The sequence below is a fragment of the Vicia villosa genome, linkage group LG1, assembly GCF_029867415.1.
Source record: "Vicia villosa cultivar HV-30 ecotype Madison, WI linkage group LG1, Vvil1.0, whole genome shotgun sequence".
In the NCBI taxonomy this organism is placed as follows: Eukaryota; Viridiplantae; Streptophyta; class Magnoliopsida; order Fabales; family Fabaceae; genus Vicia; species Vicia villosa.
Genome location: NC_081180.1, coordinates 100,330,323 through 100,335,438, shown reverse-complemented (window position 1 = coordinate 100,335,438; position 5,116 = coordinate 100,330,323). Strand labels below are relative to the sequence as shown.

Here is a 5,116-nt window from a genome sequence, read left to right as displayed (position 1 = left end):
CCTTTCAGATCTGATATGTTGTATCCTAAAGCGGTAGGGTATTTTCTTAGGACATTAAGTAATTTTTCAGTCTCGGTTCGTCCCAAGTTGGCGTTCACTATAACTGGTCGGTTTAGTTCTTCGTCTAGAAATTCGTATCTAAGATCGGTAGGAAGTGTCTTCAGCTCTATAGCAGGTTTCTTTGGTCCAGGTATAGGATCAGGGGTTAAAGCTAAGCATTCACTCAGGTGGTTATCTTGATATTCCTCACGCCAGTTGTCATCTTCAAAAATTGGCGGCATAGGAATTCTTAGGGTTTCGGTTTCCTTATTTGGTTCGGATTTTATTTCCTTGACACACTCGTCGATTATGTCAGCAGAACAGCATGTGTCAATTATAGAAGGTGCTTTTAGGAATTGGGAAAGGATAAATTCTATTTTCTCTTCTCCTACTTCGAAAGTAAGCTTTCCTCGCTTTACATCTATAATTGCACCAGCGGTCGCTAAAAATGGTCTTCCTAAAATGATCGGGATGTTAGAATCTTCTTGGATATCCATAATGATGAAGTCAGTCGGGATGTAGAATTGACCTACACGAACAGGGATATTCTCTAACATTCCTACAGGATATTTGACTGAACGGTCTGCTAGTTGAAGAGACATTCTTGTTGCTTTAAGCTCACCTAGATTGAGTTTCTTACAGGTCGAAAGAGGCATCAAACTAACACTAGCTCCTAAATCGCACAAGGCTTTCTCTATGATGGTTTTTCCAATTACGCAGGGTATAGAGAAACTACCAGGGTCTTTCAGTTTTGGAGGCATGTTGTTTTGGATGATAGCGCTACATTCAGCGGTAAGCGTTATAGTTTCGTTATCCTCGAGTTTCTTTTTGTTTGATAAGATTTCTTTTAAGAACTTAGCGTACGAAGGCATCTCAGTTATGGCTTCTGTGAATGGTATGGTTATGTTTAATTGCTTCAGAAGTTCTACAAATCTTTTAAATTGCGCTTCGGTTTTTGATTTGGCTAATCTTTGAGGGTAAGGAATTGGTGGCTTGTAAGGTGGTGGTGGAACATAAGGTTTCTCTTTTTCGGGTTCCACTTCGTTATTGTTCTCATCAGTCTTAGCAGTTTGTTCGTCGGTTGTTTTCTTTTGGGTTTCCTTTGGCTCTTGTTGTGACATGGGTACGTTTTGGGTTCTAGGATCTATGGGTCCATCGTAATTAGTTCCACTTCGTAGTGTTATCGCGTTCGCATGTCCTTTAGGATTAGGTTGTGGTTGAGCAGGAAACGTGCCAGCAGGGGCAGCAGTAGGTGCTTGTTGTTGAGCTACTTGTGAGATTTGAGTTTCTAACATTTTGTTATGCGCAGCTAAAGCATCTACTTTGTTCGATAGTTGTTTTAGTTGCTCGCTATTGTGGATGTTTTGATTCAGGAAGTCTTTATTGGTTTGTTGTTGGGAAGCTATGAAGTTCTCCATCATGATTTCTAGGTTTGACTTCCTAGGGGTGTTTTGAGCAGCTACAGGCGCTTTTTGGTAGCCAGGTGGTACAGCAGGTGCTTGTCCAGGCGCGTACAACGCATTGTTGTTCTTATAAGAAAAGTTCGGGTGGTTTTTCCATCCAGGGTTGTACGTGTTAGAATAAGGGTTTCCTTGAGCGTAATTTACTTGATCAGATGGGACTCCAGTCAAGAGTTGGCATTCAGCAACTACATGCCCAGTCAATCCACAAATCTCGCAGTTAGATGCTACAGCGGCAGCGGTGGCTGAAGGAGTGATGGTCAAATTCTCGATCTTTTGAGTTAAAGCGTCTACTTTAGCGTTAACGCGGTCTATACCACTAATTTCGTACATTCCTCCTTTGGTTTGGGCTTTCTCTAGAGCGGCGCGTTCTCCTCCCCATTGGTAATGGTTTTGTGCCATGTTCTCTATGAGTTTGTATGCTTCATCATGGGGTTTGTCCATTAATGCTCCGCCAGCAGCGGCATCTATAGTCATTTTAGTGTTATATAAGAGACCACCATAAAAGGTATGGATGATCAGCCATGGTTCGAGTCCATGATGAGGGCATATTCTAAGCATGTCCTTGTAACGTTCCCAAGCTTCGAAAAGCGATTCGTTATCTTTCTGGGTAAATCCGTTGATTTGACCTCTAAGCATAGCAGTTTTGCTAGGCGGAAAGTATCTTGCTAAGAATACTCTCTTCAATTCGTCCCACGTAGTTATGGAATTGGAAGGCAGGGATTGAAGCCACGCTCTCGCTCTATCTCTCAAGGAGAAAGGAAAAAGGCGTAATCGAATAGCTTCGGAACTAACGTTGTTGGCTTTGATAGTGTCGGCGTATTGCACGAACACAGATAAATGGAGATTGGGGTCGTCTACAGGGCTTCCAGAGAATTGATTCTGTTGAACAGCTTGGACCAGTGAAGGTTTCAGCTCGAAATTGTTCGCTTCAATCGCAGGTGGTGCGATACTTGAGTGCGGTTCAGCGCGCGAAGGAGCGGCATAGTCTCTAAGAGGACGAATAGCAGCCATCTCTAACTTCGGGGTGATTTGATTGATTTGATCAGTAAAAATCAATTCCTGATTAATCGGGATTTCTGCTACTTCGGGAAGGTTGCGAGCTCGACGTTTAACGTTAATGAAACGTTCGATCTCGTTAATTCGTTGTATTAAGTCTCCTCCTTGTGAACGAGTATTTGGCATACAATCGTTCAAAAAGAAAGGGAAGAATTTTCCTAGTCTCTACGGTGTAACAGTGAGTTACGATATCGACTTAAATAGTCCCCGGCAACGGCGCCAAAAACTTGATCGAACACTTTACGTGTCTATAAATCTGATAACTGCAAGTGCACAGTCGTGTCGTGTAGTTTTAAAAGATATCGAATCCACAGGGACTATGAATCGATCTACCGTTATCTAAGGTTACTATGTAAAGCTAGGAGTACTAAAATTTCGATTGTTCCTAAGGGAAAGTGATTGTGAGAGAATAAAGAATAATAATAAAAGACAGGTATCAGTATGTATTTCGTTTAACTAAAGGTAATCCGAAGGTCCATTGGCTTTTGCATAATTAAATTAAAAATCTTTACTAATTGCAATTGGTTAAAAATCCTCGTCTCAAACTTTCGCTCTGTTGAGTCAGACTACTATCCTAATCCTAATGTACGCTTTCGCCATCCCATTAGATTTTAGAAGAGCTTTTTGGAAACAATGTAATTAATAAAATGCCTATTTTACGAGGTTGTTATCTATTTAAATCTCCTAATCTCAAACTTTCGCTCTGTTGACTCGGAACATGCTAATATCCCTAACGTACGCTTTCGCCATCCCGCTCGAGTGTAAAAACAATTTTTGAAAATAAATAAGTTCCAATTAGTTTTAATACGCTTTCGCCATCCTTAAAACTAATGTCCTATGTCTACTATCCAGTTAAAGATCTCAAACTTTCGCTCTATTGATTTTAACCTTTGACCGTCCTAATCCCTCAAACTTTCGCTCTATTGGTTTTAAGACTTACTAATCAAACTAGACATATAAACCAAAAATAAGTGATAATTAATAAAACATAATTTAAGCCAATTTATTTCGGACCCCTACGGTTAACTTACTTTACATACCGACACCTTTAGTATTTTAGCCAGACATATTAATACGATTAAACATGCATAAATCGGTTCGGTTCATAATAATAAGCATATTAAATGGCATATAATATATCATGCAAATAAATAATATAAATAAGGCGGTAAATAAAAAAACCTGAATTAAAATAAATCTGGATTGAATTGAATCTTGAAGTACTCGAACTTCCACCACAGGTTGGCTGGATCGTTCTTCGGAATTTAAATGGCAGAAAATAAAAACAAGGAAAATAAAGCGATAAACCTAACGTAAGGCTAGATCTATGAAAAGTTCACAACAATTTCCAGTGTAGAAATCGTTGTGAGAAAATAGACGGTTAAATGAAAGCAGAATAAGGAAAAGCAGTTCGCGGTACAATTTCGGCAGCACTTCGTTGGCAGGAAATCGGACCCCTTTGGACTGAAGTGACTGCCTCTATTTATAGGTGAGGCTTTTGCAGTTGCTTTGCGTGAGAAACGGAGCTTTTTGCAGACCAGGACTTGGAGACGTGTGTCTCCGATTCTTCAGGGAGACTGGGTACGTGACTTGAGACGTGCGTCTCAAGTGGAGAAGATGTAGGAACATGGAGACGTGCGTCTCCCTTTGCTGACGTGGCATAGAGGATGTGGAGACGTGCGTCTCCACTTGCTGGGCAGGTTTGGGCCACGAAATTTTGTTCCTTTGTGGGCTGGTTCGCTCTTTTGGGCCTTTTGGGTCCTAATTGCACCCCTCTTTCGTTTCAGCACCCCTTTTCGTCTTTTAAGCATAAATATTGGTCATTTAAGCTCGATTTTCTTTCCTTTTCGCAAATAGTCGTAATTGAAGTGTAAAACCTGAAACAAAGCAAATACACGCGTAATATCATAATAAATTAACATAATAAACGGAAAATGCTATAAATATCTATGGATTTTAGGCTAAATATACGATATAAAATCGTGTTATCAAATTACCATACCATTCATTCTTTTGCATTACTTGCTTGTTGATTGAATCACTTTAGTTCCCAAATCATAAATGTGAGGAATCTTTCCATTGTTTACATATGCTGGAGGCCACAATCTTTGTTTTAACTGGATTTTATTATGCTTAATCTTTTGTTTATGTTGATTTTATGAAAGCATGAAAAGGATCAAGGCATTTTGTTTCATTTTGAGCACAACCACCATAACTAAATAGTCAATTCACCTTGTGTGTGTGTGATCATTTGTTAACCTTTTTGAGCCTTTTTGTCAATGTCCATGTTGTTTTTGCTAAATGCTTATCTTTGAGTGTTTAGTTCTCATTTTTGCATGGATGATTGATTATTTGTTTTCTTGAACCCCCAACCATGATTTTTGGTATGAATTTTTACCTTGCCTTAGAAAGTAGGGAGTATTCACATGATGATGTGGTTGAATTCAAGTTGGGGAGAGAGATGGTTGCTACTTATTTGGTTGTTTCTATGAGGTTGAAAAGAAAGAAAAAAGAAAGAAATGTGAAAAGAAAGAAAAAAATGAAAAAGTTTTGAAAAA

The 5,116-nt window shown here is 39.3% G+C and overlaps 1 non-coding gene across 1 annotated transcript; it reads left to right on the top strand.

The window, feature by feature from the left end:
• The first annotated feature begins 2,031 nt into the window (after positions 1 to 2,031).
• On the top strand, positions 2,032 to 2,138 carry LOC131645363 (small nucleolar RNA R71). The gene has a single exon (XR_009296991.1). It is a non-coding gene; the product is annotated as a small nucleolar RNA R71 (small nucleolar RNA).
• Positions 2,139 to 5,116: the final 2,978 nt, after the last annotated feature.